We start from the raw sequence: 26,005 nt of genomic DNA, 5'->3' as shown, positions 1-26,005 counted from the left end.
TCCGGCCAAGCTATCCTGAAAGAAGTGTATCAACAGCTTTTCATCTTTAGAGTGGGCGCCCATCTTACGGCAGTACATTTTGAGATGGTTTTTGGGACAAGTCGTCCCTTTATACTTGTTGAAGTCCGGCACTTTGAACTTCGGGGGAATAACAACATCGGGTACTAAGCAAAGATCCGTCATGTCTGCAAATGGATAGTCCCCAAATCCTTCCACAACCCTCAATCTTTCCTCAAGGAGATCGAGCTTCCTCCTTTCTTCAGTTGCTGGGGGCGGCCCTTCCGTGGACAAAACTATTGGTGATGCTGCGATGTTGGGTTGAGGCAACGTGCCTGGTGCCGGCCCTTCGGGGATCGGGGGATAGAACTCGACATCCCTTCGAGCATAATCTTGAGGGTCTTTGTGGACTTCATCGGGCTGCTGAGGAGGCTCTCTTTCATGGACGGGAGAAGCAGTGTGGCCCGCATCTTCTTGCAAGACGGGTGGTGAATAGTTGGGCGGCAATCCATAAGGGTAAGTCGCTCGGTTGTATCCCAGGTAAGGGCTGCCATCGTGCCCCAGTGTGTCCCTTCCCCGTCCTACTATGTTTGAGGGAGGATGGTGCGTAGTTGCCAAGAGAGCCGGGTCTGCTTCGGCAGCCGAACTGACAGCGGCAGCGGTGGCCGCGTTCTTCTCTATGAGCTGCTTCATACTTAACATGGCCTCCATCATAGAGGCCATTTGTTCTTTCAGAGCCGACATGTCGGCTTTCATCTGTTCCTGCGTCTCCTCTTGATCACCCATCGTTTTAGATTTGGATCTGGTGCGATAGGGATCCCTTGCGGCGCGTTTAGTTATGGTGTTTTTTCCCTAAAAAACCAAACGTGAGGAGTGGGTAAAGAAAGAAAATGCATGCTAGAGATGAAATGTAGGAGTGATTTGATTTGCACAAGCTTTTTGGAGTAGAAACATGGGACCAACTCATTTTATTTCAAAAAAGAAGTCGTATCCAGTCAAGGTCTGAGAGACCATACAAGTTTCCTAACGATTTCTAATTATGTGGGCCATTATGTCTATCATATGCTGACAATAGCCGAGAAGCCCATGAATCTCTTCGGGGGTGGAGTAGGTGTCTGCCATCGCCTTGGCCTTGGCTAACAAGCGGGGAAGTTCTTGACTCCCGTTCAAGGTAAGAGCAAACCGGTCCATCCACATGGTTGCCTCTTGGTGTAAAGAGTCGATCACCCTTCCTCTAGCCTCTTTTTCCGCATATACTTGAGCATACTCATCCGCGATTCTATGCTCGTGGGCCGTGGCTAGACCTAACTCTTCTTGGTACTTGGCGATGATAGCTAGCATGTTGGTCTCCGTCTCGCATAAATGCTGAGACAAGCTTCTTTTGGACCTTGAACAAGCAATTAACTCCTCTTTCAGAACCATGCTATGTGCTCGCGACTGGTCTCTTTCTTCCCTTCGCAACTTGAGTTCACTATTGCTACCCCATAGAGCTCCACGAAATTTGTTCCGGCCATACTCTTCCTTGCGAGCCCTCTTGGTCTCTTGTTCAAGGGCTCTTGCAGTAATTGCATTCTCTTTCCGTAACCCGGCACACTCCTTCCGAACGTGTGTAGCGGCCAACTTGAACTTCTCCTTGGCAAGTTTTGCCTTTCCTAACTCGCTTTTGAGAGTTTGGACTTCTTCGTCCTCTTCTGGTGCTTCAAAACTCTCTTCGCTGATGACTTTTAACTTGGCGAGCCAATCTAAACCTCGTATATGAACTTTCATCCATTCGTGGTACCCACCAATGATGCCATTACGAATGCCTCTAAGCTCTTGATCTTTCCTTAACGGGGTTTCCCATGCCTTACGGATTCTTTGTATAGTCTTGGAACTTTGTGCGCCGAGATCCCTCACAAGGAAAGGAGACATGCTTTCTTCCGTCGGTGCTCCCCTCATGGGGTACCCTAGTTGTCTTATAGCGAGCACGGGATTGTAGTTAATACAACCCCTCGTTCCTACCAGCGGAATGTTTGGGTATCCTCCACATGAGAAAAGGACTCCTTCTTTTCCTTCCTTCCATCGGGGGAACCAACTGATTGTTCTACCTCCTATCCCGGCCAAGAGCTGGTCCCAATCTATTCTCCTCTTTTCAGTGCACGAGCGATGGCTCAGGAGCGGACATGGATGTCTTGTGTCTTGTCGGAACAAGTGCGAAACCAACCAAACACAGAGGGCGGGTAAGCAACAGATGATCCGTGCGCTACTCTTTTCGCACCTTCGGTCAAATGTGTCCAATAGATCTGCCAAGATAGCTACCACCGGACTTTCCTTGCTATGGTGGTAGGCAAGGAAAGCGTCGATTGCTGCTAGGTCTACCAAACCATCCACGTTTGGAAAGAGGACGACTCCAAAAATTAGCAAAGCTAACACATCCATAAACGGGACCCAGTCTCCTTGATTGGCCATACCCCTCGCCTTGTCTTCTAGGTACCTCTGTGGTAGGCCCGCTATGCCGTTCCGAGTCTGTTTTATGCGGTCCAAACCTCTTGCTAAATCCTTGACCACAGTTGCAATTCTGCTCAAAGAGGGGAGACACCCGGAGGAAAGGTATGGTTTTCTTCCCCCGAGAGGACACCCTAGAATTTCCTCAAATTCTTCAATGGTTGGTACCAATTGGAAGTCTCCGAATGTGAAGCATCTCAAAGGCTGGTCGTAGTATTGGGTAAGTGATACAATGGCTTCTATGGACACCTCTGCTATGGTTAACTCTAAGATCTTTCCGTAAGTCTTGCGGAAGGCTTGCATTTGGAGGGGTTCCATCAACCGCCCTAATTCCTTGATGCTGGTGGTATCTAGGCTTTTGACCTTGACTTGGTAGAACCTCTTGCCGGTTTGATTTGTTCCCATGCTTACTAAAGTGAGACAAAAGCTGGTGCAAATCAAAACTCCGATATCTCATGGGTGGGATGGATGAATGCATGATGGAATGCATATGACACAGATGCAATCTAGGAATGCGGGGGTCCGGGGAATTTGTCCCCTTCTTAGATACGACGTCTAGGGGTAGCAAAATGCCCCAACGCACGTTTTTAAGAAGGCGACACGGACCCTCCGTTGGTTTGTTTACAGTAGGGATCAAGACAGAACCCATATGCAATGCCTATGCAAAAGACACAATGCGGGAATGTACACAGTATGACAATATTTACCGAACATAAGCAAAAGGGTATATGATACTCATGCATGGCAGTGTAAAAAATGGCACGCAGCGTGTTTGCTCCGTGCCCCTATTTAAGGGACCTATAAGGGAAAAAGCTAACTAGGCTTTTAGTAATAACCCCCAAGGTAGTCATATCTCTCTTGATGGTTTCTAGAGGTATCATCCCCTTCGAAGAACATATTGCAGCAGTAGGGACTACTAGCAACAATAAGTTTTCAAAGAGAAAAGCTCTAGATAAGGGTTCACTGTAACCAAGCAAGTCGGAGACCTAGCATGATCACAGATTCACCTCCACTCCTTATGTTCCCATGAACCCGGGTATAGGGCCCTTTTTCATTCACAGTGTGTGCAAATAGTGTTAGTGTTTGTGTGCATCAAATGAATAAATATTTACCTCATGCATACATTCTAAAACGCACTAAAAGCAACAAATAGTTTATATACACAAGAACATAAGACAAATAAAGGGAAACCAACAAAGGAGAAAGTCATGATAAAACATTGCACAAGATTAAATGGCCTAACTCTCTAAAAAACGGTCCCCAGTGGAGTCCACAACTGTCGCAACCTACCCTTCGGCGGGAGGGCGACGCGAGACTCGCGAGATGCGTGTTCCACGAAAGGAATACGCGCGGAGTCGCCACCAACGTTTATTTGAGGAAAAACGTCGGAAAAAACCGGAAAAGACGCGATCTACGAACTTTTAAGTGAAAGGTTCAGGAGTTGTATTTACGCACGGGGAAGGTATTAGCACCCCACACGTCCGTCACAAGGGACGGCAGCCATTAATCAAATGTGCAAACATGACTTTGATTTTTACGTTCCCTTTTATGTCCTTATATCCTTTATACCCTTTTTATATTTTTTCTTTTTTGTGGTCGACAAGGGTGTTTCCTCTTGCTCCTACGTATTCCTCAATTTGCGATGAGGAAATCAGACCTACGTAGTTCTTTCGGAACAAGTGATTCTTTTTACTTAAGAGGTGATCATTTTAAGGCGTTGGACCTTGAAAATGATCCATTTTACTTAATGAGAATTTGAAATGACAAACTTCAAAAACCTATTTTTGTGGACGAGCTTGACTAGGCGAGTTGATTTTAGCCTTAGTTTCACTTTAGTTATTAGTCAATTCGATTAAGAATGAGAAATCCCAAAGAGAAAACGTCCGATTGATTTTCCGCTTTATTTTACTAAAAGATGTTTTTTGATTTATTATATTATTTTTTACCTTTTTTTTTATTTCCAACGTGGTTACGGCACGACCGAACGGACGGAATTCATTTTAACCGAAGTTAACGGATAATACAATTCAAACGTTCGGTGGAAATTTATTTTATTTTTAAGTTAAGTGAGAAATGACTTAAGTAAAATGGCTTAAGCACGTCAAGAGGGGGTATAAAAAGTAAACAAAACGAGAATAAAAATGCACGAAACACAATGTGGACCACTACGGGTACATAGAATGAATCGAAAAGCTTGGTTCGAGGTACTTACCCGTTGAAGATCGAAGAACGATGAAGAACGTCGAAGAACGGTTGAAACTTTTGCGAAATTCCTCACGGAAAACGTTACGGAAACGTTTCGGAAGCGCCTCGGCTTAGATTTTCTTCACGGAAATAATTTTTCCAAGCAAATTCGAAAGAGAGAGAAGTGCCTAAGGGGCTGAACCCCTTCCTTCTTCACTTCCTCCCCTATTTATAGCAAAATAGGGGAGGTGGTTGCCGCCCAGCTCGCCCAGGCGAGCCAGGTTGCTTCCTCCAGAAGCAACAGCCTTCTGGAGGAATATTCTGGAGGGCCCAAGTGGGCCTGGGTGCTATTTGCACCCCCATTTTTACTAAGTACACCCCCCTCTATTTTTTTTGGTGATTCTTTTTCCGTAAAGTTACGGAAACTTACAAATTCCGTAACGATACTTGTTTTCTTTCCCTAATGTTACGGAACCCTGCGGATTACATAATCATCCCCTTTTTGACTTACGGAATGTTACGGAACCTCACTTAATTATGCAACGATGCTTCCATTTGATTTCCGGTGTGACACGGAAACTCACGGATTGTGCATCTATATTTTTTTTGGTTTTCCGGCATGTCCTGGAATTTCACAAATCGCCTAATGATGGGTGTCAAGCACCTCACAAGGACCAAAGAAAGGTCGCATGTCATCAAGCAAAGGTCCCCGGACGAAATTAGGGTATGACACCTGGGTTATGGGGTTGAACCAAGCTCGCGCTTTTACGAAAAGGTTCATCGAGTCAAGTTGAAGTAAGGAAGTAACCATCTTGCAAAAATTGGGGCAAAAGATGGATCGTGTTACATCATTGCTTCGTCTACTGCCAAACACGTTTAAGATTGTTGATATCCTTGTTACTTCCAGCTTCACCTTGACAAAGATGTCATGGACCATGTTGAAAATCTAAATTAATGTCCTGCGTAAAAATTCATAATACTTGAACTGTGCATCATTCGCATACATTCGTGCTTTTCATTGGTTGCATTGTTCATTGCATTCTTTCCGTTAAAAAAAAACATGCTTTACGGTGCCCTCACCGAACTTGTGCTAGAGCTAGAGTAATGGGTGAAGTAGAGGAGGTACAAGAGAAGATGAAGGCCGACATGGAGGCCATGAAAGAGCAAATGGCCATGATGATGGAGGCCTAGATGATCATGAAGAAGATAATGGAAGCCAGTGCGGTTGCAGTTGTCGCTACCAGCACTGTTGCTAAGGTGAACTCGATGCCCCCATCTGATCTCAACCAATGAATCATCCAACCTCAGATATGGTAGGCAAAGATTTAGGAAGTACGCACGACCCCATGATGTGCAAATTCAAAACGAGCATGCCTTCCCGCCACATGGCTTGCCTCCCAACTATACACCACCCAATGTGGCGTACACTCCTAATGAGGATGTCAATAAATGCTCATTGAGAGCCAACAACCTCATCATATACATGTCTCTCAACCCATGGAGGGAGACACATGAAATTCCCCACCACAATCAAGCCGACTTCGGGCCTTGCCTCGGATATGCCACTGAAGGGGAAGCAGTTGTTGGTGTACCCCTACAAAACCCTTTGGATGGCCCTCAGTATCATCCCCAACTACACCTCTTGCATTCCACAACAAGTGAAAACCCTCATGCTATGGCAGAAATGGGAAAGTTGGATCATCTAGAGGAAAGGCTCAGGGTCATTGAAGGAGGTGAAGATTATGCCTTTGCTAACCTAGAAGAGTTGTTCCTAGTACCCAATATCATCACCCCTCCCGAGTTCAAGGTGCTAGACTTTGACAAGTACAAGGGGACTACTTGCCCCGAGAACCATCTAAAGATGTATTGTCGGAAGATGGGGGCATACGCAAAAGATGAGAAATTGCTGATACATTCCTTCCAAGAAAGTCTTACTGGGGGTAGCTGTTACCAGGTACACTAACTTGGAACCTTCCCGAGCCCATGCTTGGAAGGACCTAATGGTTGCCTTCGTTAGGCAGTGTTAGTATAATGGCTTCGGATAGGATGCAATTATTGAACATGTGCAAAAAATGGGGGCACGAATCTTTTAAAAGAATACGCCCAAAGGTGGAGAGACTTGGCAGTTCAAGTGGCACCTCAATGACGAAGAAAAAATGATGACAATCATAGTAGACACATTACCAGTATGAAAAGATGGTGGGCTATACATCTTCAAGCTTTGATGATGTGGTCTTCACCGACGAAAGGATCAAAGTAGGTCTAAAAAGAGGCAAATCTGATCATCATGCTTTGATAAATGCAAAAAAAAACTAGGGCAAATGAAGAGGGTGAGAATGAGGGAGAAGCCCATGCTGTGACTGCCATTCCTATACAACCAAGTTTCCCACCAACCCAACAATGTCATTACTCAGCCAATAACAAACCTTCTCCTTACCCACCGCCCAGTTATCTACAAAGGCCATCCCTAAATCAACCACAAAGTCTGTCTACCGCACTTCCAATGACCAACATCACCTTTAGCACAATCCAAAAACACCAACCAAGAAATGAATTTTGCAGCGAGAAAGCCTGTAGAATTCACCCCAATTCCAGTGTCCTATGCTGACTTACTCCCATATCTACATGATAATTCAATGGTAGCCATAACCCCAACCAAGGTTCATCAACCTCCATTTCTCCGAGAATACGACTCGAACGCAACGTGTGCTTGTCATGGAGAAGCCCCGTGGCATTCCATTGAGCATTGTAGGGGCCTGAAGCGTAAGGTGCAAGGTCTAATTGATGCGGGCTGGCTGAAATTTGAGGAGAATCGCGTGTAAACCCTGACATTGACAAGAGATGCCACACATGGGGCAATTTTGAAAGCTGTTGTTAGATGTCTCTAATGACTCATCAAGATTTTCAACTTTCACCGGAATTGGGTGCAAGCTATTGGTCTATTTACTCCAGCGACCTGTGCTCCTGAGTTTGGACTTCGAAGACCGTTCAATCAGAGATTACTCGTCTTGCACGTTGGTGGGGCTGCCGTAAAACAACAAGTTCAAAACAAATAAGTTTCAAAATAAAAATAAAAAAAATTATTAAAAAAAACGAAGCATTTGATTGACTGTCTTTTCAAGAAGTTCATGTGACCTCATTTTATCATTTCGGAAAGTTTGTCTTTTTAGAGAGAAGTGAGTTATCAAGAATAAGATGTTGGACAAATGACCTCAATTAGCTTAAGAAGGGGGGGGGGGTTGAATTAAGATACGAAGATTATTCCCCAATTAAGCTTTCACTCTCTCTTTTCGGATTAACAACGCACACAGGGACAACCCTTCCCTTGTGTTCAAGAATCCCCTACAACAAGAGACCCATGGTCTCTTAATCCATTTTCAGAAATAAGAAGAAGAAAAGAAGAAATCTCTCTTAAAAGAGATAGATTGTACAATGAAGATCAATCAAAATTTCTTATTGAATATGCAAGTGGTTGACCAAGGAATCTTTTTGAGAGGATAAGACAGTTCAGTTCAGAAAAACTCTTAATCTTTTGAGAGGATAAAATTTTTTGGGCAATGAAAACTCCTTTTAAATTCGTGTTTCCAAGTTACCTTTGATGGCCATTCATAAAAGATTTGAATAGATGTGACTCTTGGAAATTATTTTCTGAAAATCCCCTCTGGTAATCGGTTACAAGACTTGTGTAAACGATTACAGGTTTTGAAATTTGAATAAACTATTGGTAATCAATTACCATCCATGTGTAATCAATTACACATTATAAATTTTGAATTCAAATTTCTAGTGACTTTGATAAACATTTTCAGCTGCTGGTAATCGATTACCAGAGAGAAAATCTCAATTTGAAATGATAGAATTCTTTGGTCAAACCTTTTGGTTTTTTCAATTTGGAAACTTCTTCCTAAAGATTATAGAGATCAACTTGATCATATATCTTTATTTTCTTGGATTCTTGTCTTGAATAAAACTTAGAAGCACTTGATCCTTTAGCATCATCAAGACATCAAAACATCTTGCTTCTACATAGGAGTCATTTGACTTAATCCATCAACTGAAAAATCCTTCAAAGAATCGATTGTTTCTTTCATTCTTCCTCACTACGAGGTTGTGAAAACAAGAAAACAATTGGTACCTCTAAGCCTTACACTGGGGCAATGAAAGGAACCATGTAAAAACCTCAAGCGAACCTAGGGGCAGATTAGAAGTTTTCACCCAATAGGTTCCCAGCTACAAGGTCATGACGAAAGATAACAATTGGTACCTCAAAGCCTTACACTAGGGCAATGAGGGGCATCGTGCATGAGCCTCAAGTGAACATAGGGGCAGATCAAAAGTTCTCACCCGTCGATGTTTTTAAACAAGAAAAAAAGGGAGACAAGCCCTGGAATTTCAATAGATTGATTAAACGTCAAACGGCTCCATTGCCGTTACTCCAAAATGGTTAAGTGACTAAATCAAACAGAATATACACTCTGAGGGAGTTCCCGGAGAGATTTGCAAAAGATAGGATAAGGTTGCATGAGTTATCACCTTTTTTTCAAAAGGACAGTCAATCTGTGTTTTCCAAAAAAATTAAATCAACATCAAAATCACAAAATAGGGAAAGAATGTCATGAACATTGTACAACTTTCCATTGCATTGCATTGTTTCATATGAGGTCAGCATTACCAAATTTCACGACAAAGATTGCATGCGTCTGCATCCCTAAAAATCATGTTAACTGCATAGATTTCCTACATCTCGTGTCCAATCTTTTTGGATGACCGGCCCTCTCGATGAGTCGATCTCTTGCTTTCTCATAAAGGTGGACCCTTGGGTACTAGTACCTATCACCTTTGGAGGACTGTATGTCCTCGCCATCAGAGGACTACACATCCTCGCTTGCAGAGGGCTGCACGCCCTCGCCTTTAGAGGGCTACGCGTCCTCATTTTCAGTGTGCTCCATATCCACACCTTAGGAGAATATAAGGTCCTTTGCCCTTAGATGCTTAACCGAGACTTGCGCTCCCGGTTAAGGGGCCAGTAGTTTCCTTTTATCAGTTCCTGGGCCATCCCCTGATATTGGAAGGCGACCAACTGTGCGAGCACATCCAGAGAGGGAGGCTATCACGCATCTACTATGCATACAGGGGCAAGATTTCACCCGTGCCGCTGCAAAAAGACGAGTGCGGATCATGCGCACCAACATGACCACTCTTACATTGATATGGATGACGTCGCTATTTAGCAACATTCTGCCCAGCAACCACAATGCCAATCTCCTCCTGCAGATGTATCAGTTGGTCTGTGCCGTCATGACATAGGTAAGTATGCACATGGCTCAATTGATTTCTGATGTCATCTACTGTTTGCAGGGATCGCGCCCACAAGACACCCAGTGGACCCGGAGAAGTCCAACAGGGCCCTGGGGTTTCCAGCTCTGGTTACGGGCCTCTGTAGTCCTACAGGGTGCCCGTCCCCCCAGCGAGGTCATGCTATCGTGACATAGGTAAGTATGCACGTGCCTTATTTGATTTCTGATGTCATCTATTGTTTGCAGGGATCGTGCCCACAAGACACCCAGTGGACCAGAAGAAGTCCAACAGAGCCCTGAGGTTTCCAGCTCTGATTACGGGCCTCTGTCAGTTCTATGGAGTGCCTGTCGCCCCCAGCAAGGTCATCAGGCCCCCTACTAATCAAACTTTCATCAAGAAGTACTGCGTCCCTAGGTAGGCGCAGGGCGAAACACCACAACAGCCTGGGGATGGCCGGCAGCGAGCAACAGACGCACCGCCATCACCTCTAGAGTTCACCTCAGCTCATCCACAAAAAGGTTAGAGCATTGCTTACGACCCATGGCCGACCAATAGGGGACCAAGTCCAAAGCCAAAGGTAAGCAAAGTACTAGGTCCGTGACCGACAAGCCATCATGCGTCCAGCTCAAGACGTTAAAGAAGCGCTAGTAGGAGGCAACCTAGTACCCTTTAAATTTCTGCTTGTTGTTTGATCACCTTTGTTTCTCAAGTCATTGTAGGACACACCTAGTTACTCATGATCCTAGGAATTTAAATAAAACAAGCACAAGCTCGGAGGGTAGTCATACCTCACAATATATATATATATATATATATATATATATATATATATATATATATATGTATGTTTAGGTAGAAAGATACCTTGGATATGCATGTATGTAGCAAAAATACTTCACAAAATATATATATGTATGTTTAGGTAGCAAGATACCTTGGATATGCATGTATGTATCAAAAATATCTCACAAAACATATATATGTATGTTTAGGTAGCAAGATACCTTGGACACGCATGTATGTAGCAAAAATACTTCACAAAATATATATATGTATGTTTAGGTAGCAAGATACCTTGGATATGCATGTATATAGCAAAAATATCTCACAAAATATATGTATGTGTGTTTAGGTAGCAAGATACCTTGGACACGCATGTATGTAGCAAAATACCTCACAAAAATATACGTATGTTTAGGTAGCAAAATACCTCATGAAAAAAAAAAGAGCGAGTGATGTGCCATCATTTTCTTCTATTTTCTAAACCCTTTTTGCACCATTTTAATTATTGATTGGTCTTAATTGTCAATTAATTAGGCAGTTTTATTATTTGGGCTCATTTAGCTAATTTGATGTTTTTAATCTAATTTCAGGAATTAATGAAACATTGGGCTTAATCCGGATTTTGGTTGTGGACTTGAAGAAGGCAAATAAAGCAGCGCTTACCTTAGTTAATTTCTAATTAGGAAATTTCGCAATTTTATTTTATGTTGTTCAGTTTTTATTTCGTTTTGGGCCAGAGTATTGTAATAGGGCCCAGTGACTTTGAGTGACTCTTTTTAAATAGCTGCCTTGGGATTCGTGCAGGGCATTCTATTCTGTTATGCTATTCATTATTCAGAGCTTTGTTTTAGGGTTTTTGTTTTTCTGTTTTGACGCTTCTGAGTTCGTAATGCAATTTTACGTTTTCTGCTTCTAATTACAATTTCGTTCTTGCTTCTTCTTCTACTCTCATTTATGTTTCTGTTCCATTTTACATTTCTGTTCGTTTACGTTTCTGTTCATTTACGTTTCCGTTCATTTACGTTTCTGCTGCTTCATGTTTCAATTGCGTTTTCTGTTTGAATCCATGGAAGGCTAGATTTTCTGGTGTTGTTTCCTTTTGAGGACGAAGCCCAACTCTCTTTGAGGTTTCGCTTGTAATGTGGTTTCCTGGCAGTTCTCCCTTCACCGGTATCCCAAATTCGTGAATATTAATCAGTGCACGCTTCGTGTTCGATTAATTGCCTCTGAGCCTAACTTGCGTTCATGCTTAATGGATGAAGGGCTACTTGTGTATGTGGTGCCTAATCACGTATTGAAAACCCTAAGTTGATTTTCGCTTAGTAAATTGAAATAGGGTTGGATTAAGTGGTTGACTGTTAGGGACGAATTTTCCAACCCAGGATAAGAGAATGGCTTCTGAATCAGAGGAAACAACCCGTTTTTAATATTAGTAGTTTCGTATTCCAGTTTACTTGTTCTGCTCTTTAATCACAAAACAAACAAACCCCCCCAATCGTTACTGTTACTGCAAGTATATTATGAACATTTGGTTTGTCACTGCTCGTTGGGAAACGACCTAGGATCACTTCCTAGTTACTGCATTTTCATGTTTATTTGATTCGGGTACGGCCTCGATCAGCGAGCAAGAAAAGAATAAGAAGAAGAAAAAATAGAAAGAAAAATAATAAAAAAAAATATAATAATAATAAAAAGTTGTCTAGCTAAAAAACAACATGCTTGTGAAAAGAGATAATTTCCAACTTTTCTTTGAAAGATTTTACTGATCTTAACCAGTTTTTGAAAAAAAAATGTGTGTACACATTTGAAGGGTAATTGTTGTGAAAAGTTTGTCGAATGCCCAAAATGGACTCGGATGAATGCATGATTTGATAAAAGAACATAAAAACCTTGATGCTTGAGTGTCCACATGGGTGCATGCATGACCAGTTTTGCATAAAATTTCCTAATCATCATTGTTGCATTTACATCATGGAAATAATGTGGGACATCCCCTTTATCCCCGAACCGCTGGCCAAAACCTGACATATATCATGACCAGCCGTTCTACAAGCCTTGAGCCAAAATCCCAACTTATCATAAACCTTGACCTAGGGTGAGGATGTCAATCCTTGCCCTCGGAAGAAAACAAAAAAAGAGAGAAAAGGAGAAAATTCCTAATCAAAAGAATCGGAAGAAGGCAAAAAGAGAAAATTCCCAATCAGAGAGGGGGAGAAAGAAAAAAGAAAGAGAATTCCCCAATCAAAGAGTGGGAGAAAGCAAAAAAAAGGAAAGAAAATTCTCGATCAAGGATCGGAAGAAAACAGAAGAAACGTCCAGAAAGGTCTTTGGACCAGACAATATCTGAACAATACATAATTGTCACCAAGTAAACAAGAAAAAGGAAACCACGACCTAAAGTGGTCCTCTCCCTTTGATTGCCGACAAAATCCTGTGCGCTAGCGACTTTCTCGCCACGCACTAAACAAAAACAGAAAAGGAAAAGGCAAAAACACTCAAAGCCAAATTCCCCACCTAAAAACCATTCCCAAAATAAGTCCTATTGATCCATGATCACGCATGTAATCTTTGATTTGATAGGAAATGATTTGCAAAATCAAGTCATGACATATATATGGTTAGGAATTAGGATAAAACACTTACCTGTGTGAGATTGATACACTTTGAGTGATTTTCTCCTATTTTTGTTGGACCCGATGTTTCCTCTAAATGGTCGTTTAGAAACGAAATGCTAACATCCAAAATCTCATTTATGGTTACGAGAAATTTTCATCAGCATACTCTCCTTCCCCGATAGACACATCGTTTTTCATAAAAAAAAGAAGCATATGTTGCTCTGATCAGTTGGAATTTTTGTCTCTTTACTAAAGCATGTTCGCATTTTAGTGAAGAAAACACTGAGACTATTTTTAGTCTCACAGTTATCAAGAACTACGTAGGTCTAAGTTCCTTATCACAAATTGAGGATACGTAGGAGCAAAAGCTCTGCTTTTGTCGACCACCCCACCTTTTGTTACCATGACCCAAGAGTCCGGGGGCATGCGGAGCCACATGACCGTGGGATCCCCAAATTCGTATGTTCCATCATTTATCATTTGTATGCTATCTTTTGTTTTATTCCAAAATCGCGTAGAATTTTGCCATTTAGGAACGTCGTCCTAAAAATAAAATAAACCAAAATCATGATAAAAAAGAAAGAAGTGTTGTGAATAAAATGTCTACGTATATAAAGAAAAAGAAAAATGTTTTAAAAGGGAAATGTGTATAGAAGGTTTTTGTGTGTGTAAGTGATGTGTGGAGAGAAATTCTTGTATGTGTGAGCAACGAATGTGTATAAAGAAACTTTTGTATGAACCATAGGTGTGTGTTGGGAAAAACGAAAAAAATCTTTGAACATAAATAGGGTCTTGTATATAGACCGAGTGACGTAAAGAGAAAGAGTTCCAATGCGTGTACAGAAAAAGTTTGTCGTGTATAAGAATGTAGGTGTACAAAAAAGGTTTTCCTCGTAGAGGGCCATAGGTGTATGATTTTGTGAATATAAAAATGAAACAAAAAGGAAAAAGAAAGAAAGACCTCGAAGGTCGACATGTTATAGTTAGGAAGCATAAATCATTCATAAAGAGCAAACGTATCTTCTAGAAACAAGGGACTGACGCTAAGAGTTTATTTTCCGGAATAACCGAGATAAGAATGGATGAATTCATTGAATTGATGAAAGAACATAACTTGGAAACGTTGGGTCTGTTTGTGTAAATTCCCAACCGTAGTATCACAATGCCATAAACGGGATGCTTGAGTGCCCACTTGGCTGTAGCCATGACTAATTTTGCACGTTGTTTTCAAATCATCATTGTCACGCGTGCCTTGTGGAGTAATATGGGAGTTCGGTCCGAGATCGATGCCTTGACACCCAAATTTGTTTTGCCACAGATATCAAGATTGGGTTCCCACGATAAAAGACCCCATTGAAACACAACCTTAGACTTTTTTGAACCTTGGCCTATCAAAAGAATCCTCATCCTTTCCCCCGAAGCAAAGGACAACGGAATCTCCTCAAGGGAGAGCAAATAGAATGCTAAAACCCGATTTCCCAAAGAAAGGAAAGGAAGAAGTGAAAAGAAAGAAAAGGAAGAAATAGAAAGAAAAGAAAAAAAATGAAAACAAAAGGAGAAGAAGGATTCTCGATCAAAGGTCGGGAGAAAGTAAAAAGGAAAAGATCGGAGGAAAACAGAGTAATTCTCGATCAATGAAAGAAAGAGAACAGGAAATCTTCAGACCAAATGAATTGTCGGCAAGATAATTGACTGCCGGCAAAGGAAGACCCATTTTCGGTGTCTCTTCCTTTCGAATCGCTGTTCTCGACTGGCGATATCCCGCCCCACATAAAAGGAAAAGACCAAAACACTCAGCTTTCTCTCCAAAACACTACCCTCGAGAAAATCTCATTGGTCCATGATCGTATTTTTGATCTTTGATTCGATAGGAAATCGTGTGCAAAATAAAGTCATGGTGCAGTTATGGTTTGGGATTAGGGTAAAACACTTGCCTGTGTGAGTTTTTATACGCTATGAGCGATTTATTCCCAATTTCAGCTTAACCCGATGTTTCCCCTGCATGTTCATTTAAAAGCTAAATGTTGACATCCTGCCCTTCATTTTCGGTTACAAGGAAGATTACACTTGGCATGAATATATTGTTTCTCTAAGATATGGTGCTCTCGCGAATGATTTATTTTTTCTTTGCAAAAAGCAGGTTCGCCTTTTTAGGTGGAAAAACCCGGTGGACCGTTCAGTCCTACCAACAAATCTTATTCGGAGACCCATGAATTGATTGCCTAGCGCTGTTCATGCGTCCTCCACCATCGAGTCTGGAGCCCCGCGAATTGATTGCCTAGCGCTGTTCGCCAATTCTCCATTCTCCAATCTTATTCGGAGACCCATGAATTGATTGCCTAACGTTGTTCATGCGTCCCCCACCGTCGAGTCTGGAGCCCCGCGAATTGATTGCCTAGCGCTGTTCGCCAATTCTCCATTCTCCAATCTTATTCGGAGACCCATGAATTGATTGCCTAGCGCTGTTCATGCGTCCTCCACCATCGAGTCTGGAGCCCCGTGAATTGATTGCCTAGCACTGTTCATGCGTCCTCCATGATTGAGTCTGGATCCCCGCGAATTGATTGCCTAGCGCTGTTCGCCAATTCTCCATTCTCCAATCTTTTTCGGAGCCCCATGAATTGATTGCCTAGCACTGTTCATGCGTCCTCCACCATCAAGTCTGGAGCCCCGCGAATTGATTGCCTAGCGCTGTTCGCCAATTCTCCATTCTCCAATCTTATTCGAAGACCCATGAATTGATTGCCTAGCGCTGTTCATGCGTCCTCCACCATCGAGTCTGGAGCCCCGCGAATTGATTGCCTAGCGTTGTTCGCCAATTCTACATTCTCAATCTTATACGGAGACCCATGAATTGATTGCCTAGCACTGTTCATGCGTCCTCCACCATTGAGTCTGGAGCCCCGCGAATTGATTGCCTAGCGCTGTTCGCCAATTCTCCATTCTCCAATCTTATTCGGAGCCCCATGAATTGCGTTTTTGTTCATGCATCCTCCACCCAAAGAGTTTGGAGCTATGCTTCATGATTGACTAGTGAGGACCCTCTAGTGCAATCCTCCATCCTCGCCTTTTTTTCGGAGCCCCATGAATTGCATTTTCGTTCATGCATCCTCCACCCAAAGAGTTTGGAGCTATGCCTCGTGATTGACTAATGAGGACCCTCTAGTGAAATCCTCCATTCTCCAGAGTTTTTCATCGTCAAGGGCGGATCCTCTTGACTGGGAAATGTGATCTTTGTTATTTTCCCGATTGATTCCTTTGCCAAATGTCTATATGTATATTATATTTGTTGTTCTTGTTGTTGTTTGTATTTTGTTTTGTGTTGTGCAGAAAAAAAAAGAAGGAGTAGAGACAAGACTTTGTGTGAAAGGATGATGGTCGGGTCTAAGGTAGAAAAAAGTATGCATATTAAAATAATATGGTTAAACAAAACAAAACAAAAATGTATTGATCACTTAATTAAATGCAACATTGATTGATTCTTGAATAAAAGAGAGTTGGATGCGTGTGGATCGAAACTGAATGGGGATGAGATTGATGTTAATGGTGAACAAGCAAGGTCAGACTCGACTTGCACAGTATTATGAGCACCTCATCATCCAAGAAAGCCAAGCCCTTGAAGGCAAAATCCTTCATAAATGCCTCGCCCGTAATGACAACCAGGTAATTAAACCTTCTCCAATCTCAACTTTCCCTTTCCAAATATACCTCTCTTTTTAATATAATTTTTTTTACACTATTAACTAATTACAAATAATATAACTTTTGAGGCAATCAAATTTTATTATATATGACAAATATATGATCAGATGGCGGTATAATTCTTTTTTTCTCAGTCTGTTCTAATTAAATTCTTTTTCTTTTTTTTTAGATTTTGAATGTTTGCACCTAATTCAAAAGTAGTATGCAAAGATCACCTGGTGTAGGTTAACTACTGGGCTTACTTTTCAAAGAGGCACGTTGTACAAGTATATTAAACTTTCCAGAGAAATGGTTTATTGGTTATTAGTATTTGTTATATCTTCATGCATAGTGCCTAAGGGGATAATGAATAAAATAAAAAAAACAAGTGATGGATTAAAATAATACTGAAAAGATGATAAAGTATGCGTGCACTCTTAAACTTTATTGTAATCACACAAGAATTGCTCCGTTACGTTATCCATTTCTATCACGAGACTTTGTTGTCAGTTTATCACGAGACTTTGTGTCATAGACTAATCACGGAAAGGGCAAGACGGACGAAATCAGTGTCTTATCCTTGCTTTCCTCTTATCTTTGATAAAAGGTAAGTAAAGAGGGGCAACTGTCATACCCTAATTTCATCCGGGGATTATTACTTGATGATATGCAACCTTTGATCGTCCTCTTTGAGATACTTGGCATCCGTGAAATTTCGTAACGTGGCGAAAACCAAAATGAGGTGTTTTTGCACAATCCGTGAGTTTCCGTAACTTCTTCGAAAGCTAAAAAAGAGTAAATAAGTGATCCGTGAGGATTCGTAACATTACGGAAAGAAAATAGGTGTCGTTACAAAATTCGTAAAGTTTCGTAACGTTACGGAAAAAGAATTACCAAAAAGAGTAGAAGGGGGGTGCATTTAGTAAAAAAAGGGGTACAAATAGCAATCAGGCCCACTTGGGCCTTCCAGTTTCTTCCTCCAGAAGGCCGTTGCTTCTGGAGGAAGCAACCTTGCTCGCCTGGGCGAGCTGGGTGGCAAGCTCCTCCCCTATTTTGCTATAAATAGGGGAAGGAGTGAAGAGGAAAGGGGTTCAGCCATCTTGGCACTTCTTATTCTCTCGAAATTGTTGAGGAAAATTGTTTCCGTGAAGAAAATCCAAGCTGAGGCGCTTCCGTAACGTTTCCGTAACTTTTCCGTGAGTAATTACGCGAAGATTTTCAACCGTTCTTCAACATTCATCGTTCGTTCTTCGTTTTCTTCAGTCTTCAACTGGTAAGTACCTCAAACCGAGCTTTTCAATTCATTCTATGTACCTGTGGTGGTCCACATTTTGTTTCATGCATTTTTATTCTCGTTTTCATTTACTTTCCGTACCCCCTTTTCACGTGCGTCAGTCATTTATTTAAGTCATTTATCGCCTAGTCCAAAAATAAAATAAATTTCCACCGATCATTTGATTTGTAATATCCATTAATTTCTGTTAAAAAGAATTCCGACCGTTCGGTCGTGCTGTAACCACGTTGGAAATCAAAAAAGAGGTAAAATAATTTTATAATAATCAAAAAATACCTTTTAGTAAAATAAAGCGAAAAAATCAATCGGACGTTTTCTCTTTGGGATTTCTCATTCTTAATCGATTTGACTAATAACTAAAGTGAAACTAAGGCTAAAATCAACTCGCCTAGTCAAGCTCGTCCACAAAAAAGGTCACTAAATGGGGTTTGAAAGTTTATCATTTCAGTTTTCCTTATCAAGTAAATGGATCATTTTTAAGGTCCAACGCCTTAAAATGATCACCTTTTAAGAAAGAACTACGTAGGTCTGATTTCCTCTTCGATAGAGGGTACGTAGGAGCAAAAGCCCCGCTTTTGTTGACCTCAAAAAATAAAAAGAAATAAAGTTAAGGTAACACAATTTCCACAATTCTAAAAAATAGGTTGTTGTCCTTTGAGACAAACGTGAGAGGTGCTAATACCTTCCTCAAACGTAAATACAACTCCCGAACTTAGAATTTTCATTTTGACCGGTTTCCTTCGGTTTTCCCGACGTTTTCCACAAATAAATGTTGGTGGCGACTCCGTGCATCTTTCCTCCTTTGGAAAGCGCACCTGTGAGCCTCGCCTCGCTCGTCCGCAAAAGGGCATGTTGCGACAAGCTTGGTTTATCTAAGTAGTCATCTGCCCCATCTGATTTGTCAGACTCTGAATGGAGGCTCTTGTCTCTTGCTGAAATTGCATATTCTGGATGGTCATTTGTCTCACTAACTCATCTAAGGAAGGTTCAGGAGGAACCTCAGTTGCTTGTTGTCTTTGTTATGACTATTGTCGTTGCTGCTGATGTATTGGAGGAGGAACATATGGCTTGCTTGGACCAGCAGCATTCTGAAATGGAGGGATAGGTTGTTGTTGTTGTGGAGGACTTGTCCATCTCAGATTTGTATGATTCCTCCAACCTGGATTGTATCTATTGCTTGAGAGGTCATAATTATTCTATTGTTGTTGGTTTTGCTGCTGAGGAGGTCTATTATAAATGTTTTTAGCATAAGCTTCAGGTTTCTCATTGACTCCAGATTGCTGCAAAGAAGGGCAGAGATCTGTATGGTGATCTGCAGAAGAACATAGACCACAGACTCTTGCAACAGGTGTAGATTTCTGATTCATGGCAAGCTGAGTTACTAGGTTGACCAAGGCATCAAGTTTCCCTTCAAACTTTTTATTTTCAGTAGATGAAGATGAATCTGTGGCCACCTCATGGACTCCTCTAAGAACAATAGCATCATTTCTTGCATTGAATTGTTGGGAGTTGGAAGCCATCTTCTCAATCAAATTCCTAGCCTCAGGAGGGGTCATATCACCAAGAGCTCCACCACTGGCAGCATATATCATACTCCTCTCCATATTGCTAAGTCCCTCATAGAAATATTGAAGAAGAAGTTGCTCAGAAATCTGGTGGTGAGGACAGCTTGCACACAATTTCTTAAATCTTTCCCAATACTCATACAAGCTCTCTCCACTAAGTTGCCTGATGCCTGAAATGTCTTTTTTGATGGCAGTGGTCCTAGATGCAGGGAAGAATTTCTCCAAGAACACCCTCTTAAGGTCATCCCAGCTGTCATACCCTAATTTCGTTCGGGGACCATTTGTTTGGTGGAATGCAACCTTCGCTTGACCACTTCGAGGTACTTAACACTCATCGTTAGGCAACACGTGAAGTTCCGCAACATGCCGGAAGTCGAAAGGAAGCATTGTTGCGCAATCCGTAAAGTTCCACAACATTCCAGAAGTCAAAGACGGGATTTTTGCATAATCCGTAAAGTTTCACGACATTACGGAAAGAAAACAAGTGTCGTTACGTAATCCGTAAAGTTCTGTAACGTTACGAAACAAAGAATCATCAAAAAAGGTAAAAGGGGGTGTATTTAGTAAAAACGGGTGTGCAAATAGCAACCATGCCCACATTGGCCTTCCAGGGTGTTCCAAAAGAAAGTGGTGCCTTCTGGTGGAAGCAACCATACCACCTACCTCTTTTCCCCTATAAATAGGGAAAAGAGGGCAGAGTAATTTCGTTCAACCCTTCTAATATTTAGAATTTTCTTGATATTAGTAAGAAAAATTGTTTCCATGAAGAAAATCCAAGCCAAGACGCTTCTGTAACGCTTCCGAGACGTTTCTGTAAGCGATTTCGTGAAGATTTTCCACCGTTCTTCATCGTTCTTCGTCGTTTTTCGATCTTCAACCGGTAACTTCCCGAAATCGAACCTTTCAATTCATTCTATGTGCCCTTAGTGATCCCCAATTGTTTCGTATGCTTTTATTTTTATTTCGTTCGCTTTCCGTGCCCCCTTTTGACGTGCATTAACCAATTATTTAAGCCGTTTTCTCGCCTAATCAATAATAACAATGAATTTCTACCGATCATTTGAGTTGTAATAACTTTTAATCTCTGTTAGAATAAAATCCAACCGATCTTTCGCGCTTTAACCACGTTTAAAACCAAAAGAGGCACTACACTTCGAGGTACTTCACGCCCTCGCCTTTAGAGGACTACACGTCCTCACCTTCAGAGGACTAGACGCCAACGCCTTCAGGGGACTACACGTCCTCACCTTTAGAGGGCTACACGCCCTCGCTTTCAAACGGCTACATGCCCTCGCCTTTAAAGGACTAGACATCCTCGCCTTCAGAGGGTTACACGTCCTCGCCTTCAGAGGACTACACGTCCTCGCCTTCAGAGGGCTACACGCCCTCCCCATCAGAGGGCTACACGTCCTCACCTTCAGAGGACTACACGTCCTCGCCTTCAAAGGGTTGCCCGCCCTCGCCTTCAGAGGACTACACGTCCTCGCCTTCAGAGGACTACACGTCCTCCCCATCAGAGAACTGCACGTCCTCGCCATCAGAGGACTACACATCCTCGCCTTTAGAGGACTTCACGTCGTCACCTTCAAAGGGCTACACACCTTCGCCTTCGAAGGGCTACACGCCCTCACCTTCAAAGGGCTACACGTCCTTGCCTTTAGAGGACTACACGTCCTCGCCTTCAGAGGGCTGCAAGACCTCACCTTTAGAGGACTACACGTCCTCACCTTAAGAGGACTACACGCCCTTGCCTTCAGAGGACTAGACGTCCTCACCTTTAGAGGGCTACTCGCCCTAACCTTCAAAGGGCTACATGTCTTCGCCTTCAGAGGAGTACACATCGTCGCTTCAGAGGGATAGACGCCCTTGCCTTCAGAGGGCTACACGTCCTCATTTTCAGAGGGCTACTTGCCCTCACCATCAGAGGGCTACACGTCCTCACGTTCAGAGAACTACACGTCCTCACCTTCAAAGGGCTGCACGCCCTTGCCTTTATTGGACTACACGTCCACGCCTTCAGAGGACTACACGTCCTCGCCTTCAGAGGACTACACGTCCTCCCTATCAGGGAACTGCACGTCCTCGCCATCAGAGGACTACACGCCCTCGCCTACAGAGGACTACACGTCCTTGCCTTCATAGGGCTGCACGCCCTCACCCTCAAAGGACTACACGTCCTCGCCTTCTGAGGACTACACCTCCTCACCTTCAGAGGACTACACATCCTCACCTTCCGACGGCTACACGCCCTTGCCTTCAGAGGACAACACGTCCTCACATTCAGAGGACTACACGCCCTTGCCTTCAGAGGACTAGACGTCCTCACCTTTAGAGGGCTCCACGCCCTCACCTTCAAAGGGCTACATGCCCTCGCCTTCAGAGGACTACACATCGTCGCTTCAGAGGGATACACGCCCTCGCCTTCAGAGGACTGCACGTCCTCACCTTTAGAGGGCTACTTGCCCTAACCATCAGAGGGCTACACGTCCTCACCTTCAGAGGGCTACACGTCCTCGCCTTCATAGGGCTGCACGCCCTCGCCTTTAGAGGACTACACGTCCACGCCTTCAGAGGACTACACGTCCTCGCCTTTAGAGGACTACACGTCCTCACCTTTAGAGGGCTACTTGCCCTCACCATCAGAGGGCTACACGTCCTCATGTTCTGAGGATTACACGTCCTCATGTTCAGAGGACTACACGTCCTCGCCTTCATAGGGCTGCACGCCCTCGCCCTCAGAGGACTACACGTCCACGCCTTCAGAGGACTACGCCTCATCGCCTTCAGAGGACTACACGTCCTCCCCATCAGAGAACTGCACGTCCTCGCCATCAGAGGACTACACGCCCTCGCCTACAGAGGACTACACGTCCTCACCTTCATAGGGCTGCACACCCTCGCCCTCAAAGGACTACACGTCCTCGCCTTCTGAGGACTACACCTCCTCACCTTCAGAGGACTACACATCCTCACCTTCCGACGGCTACACGCCCTTGCCTTCAGAGGACTACACGTCCTCACATTCAGAGGACTACACGCCCTTGCCTTCATAGGACTAGACGTCCTCACCTTTAGAGGGCTCCACGCCCTCACCTTCAAAGGGCTACATGCCCTCGCCTTCAGAGGACTACACATCGTCGCTTCAGAGGGATACACGCCCTCGCCTTCAGAGGACTGCACGTCCTCACCTTCATAGGGCTGCACACCCTCGCCCTCAAAGGACTACACGTCCTCGCCTTCTGAGGACTACACCTCCTCACCTTCAGAGGACTACACATCCTCACCTTCCGACGGCTACACGCCCTTGCCTTCAGAGGACTACACGTCCTCACATTCAGAGGACTACACGCCCTTGCCTTCAGAGGACTAGACGTCCTCACCTTTAGAGGGCTCCACGCCCTCACCTTCAAAGGGCTACATGCCCTCGCCTTCAGAGGACTACACATCGTCGCTTCAGAGGGATACACGCCCTCGCCTTCAGAGGACTGCACGTCCTCACCTTTAGAGGGCTACTTGCCCTAACCATCAGAGGGCTACACGTCCTCACCTTCAGAGGGCTACACGTCCTCGCCTTCATAGGGCTGCACGCCCTCGCCTTTAGAGGACTACACGTCCACGCCTTCAGAGGACTACACGTCCTCGCCTTTAGAGGACTACACGTCCTCACCTTTAGAGGGCTACTTGCCCTCACCATCAGAGGGCTACACGTCCTCATGTTCTGAGGATTACACGTCCTCATGTTCAGAGGACTACACGTCCTCGCCTTCATAGGGCTGCACGCCCTCGCCCTCAGAGGACTACACGTCCACGCCTTCAGAGGACTACGCCTCATCGCCTTCAGAGGACTACACGTCCTCCCCATCAGAGAACTGCACGTCCTCGCCATCAGAGGACTACACGCCCTCGCCTACAGAGGACTACACGTCCTCACCTTCATAGGGCTGCACACCCTCGCCCTCAAAGGACTACACGTCCTCGCCTTCTGAGGACTACACCTCCTCACCTTCAGAGGACTACACATCCTCACCTTCCGACGGCTACACGCCCTTGCCTTCAGAGGACTACACGTCCTCACATTCAGAGGACTACACGCCCTTGCCTTCATAGGACTAGACGTCCTCACCTTTAGAGGGCTCCACGCCCTCACCTTCAAAGGGCTACATGCCCTCGCCTTCAGAGGACTACACATCGTCGCTTCAGAGGGATACACGCCCTCGCCTTCAGAGGACTGCACGTCCTCACCTGTAGAGGGCTACTTGCCCTAACCATCAGAGGGCTACACGTCCTCACCTTCAGAGGGCTACACGTCCTCGCCTTCATAGGGCTGCACGCCCTCGTCTTTAGAGGACTACACGTCCACGCCTTCAGAGGACTACACGTCCTCGCCTTTAGAGGACTACACGTCCACGCCTTCAGAGGACTACACGTCCTCACCTTTAGAGGGCTACTTGCCCTCACCATCAGAGGGCTACACGTCCTCATGTTCAGAGGACTACACGTCCTCGCCTTCGTAGGGCTGCACGCCCTCGCCCTCAGAGGACTACACGTTCACGCCTTCAGAGGACTACGCCTCCTCGCCTTCAGAGGACTACACGTCCTCCCCATCAGAGAACTGCACGTCCTCGCCATCAGAGAACTACACGCCCTCGCCTACAGAGGACTACACGTCCTCGCATTCATAGGGCTGCACACCCTCGCCCTCAAAGGACTACACGTCCTCGCCTTCTGAGGACTACACCTCCTCACCTTCACAGGACTACACATCCTCACCTTCCGACGGCTACACGCCCTTGCCTTCAGAGGACTACACGTCCTCACATTAAGAGGACTACACGCCTTTGCCTTCAGAGGACTAAACGTCCTCACCTTTAGAGGGCTCCACGCCCTCACCTTCAAAGGGCTAAATGCCCTCGCCTTCAGAGGACTACACATCGTCGCTTCAGAGGGATACACTCCCTCGCCTTCAGAGGACTGCACGTCCTCACCTTTAGAGGGCTACTTGCCCTAACCATCAGAGGGCTACTTGCCCTAACCATCAGAGGGCTACACGTCCTCACCTTCAGAGGGCTACACGTCCTCGCCTTCATAGGGCTGCACGCCCTCGCCTTCAGAGGACTACACGTCCACGCCTTCAGAGGACTACACGTCCTCGCCTTTAGAGGACTACACGTCCTCACCTTCAGAGGGCTACTTGCCCTCACCATCAGAGGGCTACACGTCCTCATGTTCAGAGGACTACACGTCCTCGCCTTCATAGGGCTGCACGCCCTCGCCCTCAGAGGACTACACGTCCACGCCTTCAGAGGACTACGCCTCCTCGCCTTCAGAGGACTACACGTCCTCCCCATCAGAGAACTGCACGTCCTCGCCATCAGAGAACTACACGCCCTCGCCTACAGAGGACTACACGTCCTCGCATTCATAGGGCTGCACGCCCTCGCCCTCAAAGGACTACACGTCCTCGCCTTCTGAGGACTACACCTCCTCACCTTCAGAGGACTACACATCCTCACCCTCCGACGGCTACACGCCCTTGCCTTCAGAGGACTACACGTCCTCACATTCAGAGGACCACACGCCCTTGCCTTCAGAGGACTAGACGTCCTCACCTTTAGAGGGCTCCACGCCCTCACCTTCAAAGGGCTACATGCCCTCGCCTTCAGAGGACTACACATCGTCGCTTCAGAGGGATACACGCCCTCGCCTTCAGAGGACTGCACGTCCTCACCTTTAGAGGGCTACTTGCCCTAACCATCAGAGGGCTACACGTCCTCACCTTCAGAGGGCTACACGTCCTCGCCTTCATAGGGCTGCACGCCCTCGCCTTTAGAGGACTTCACGTCCACGCCTTCAGAGGACTACACGTCCTCGCCTTTAGAGGACTACACGTCCTCACCTTCAGAGGGCTACTTGCCCTCACCATCAGAGGGATACACGTCCTCATGTTCAGAGGACTACACGTCCTCGCCTTCATAGGGCTGCACGCCCTCGCCCTCAGAGGACTACACGTCCACGCCTTCAGAGGACTACGCCTCCTCGCCTTCAGAGGACTACACGTCCTCCCCATCAGAGAACTGCACGTCCTCGCCATCAGAGGACTACAC

Source organism: Glycine soja, chromosome 5 (assembly GCF_004193775.1).
Source record: "Glycine soja cultivar W05 chromosome 5, ASM419377v2, whole genome shotgun sequence".
Classification (NCBI taxonomy): domain Eukaryota; kingdom Viridiplantae; phylum Streptophyta; class Magnoliopsida; order Fabales; family Fabaceae; genus Glycine; species Glycine soja.
This window is presented reverse-complemented; position numbering follows the sequence as displayed.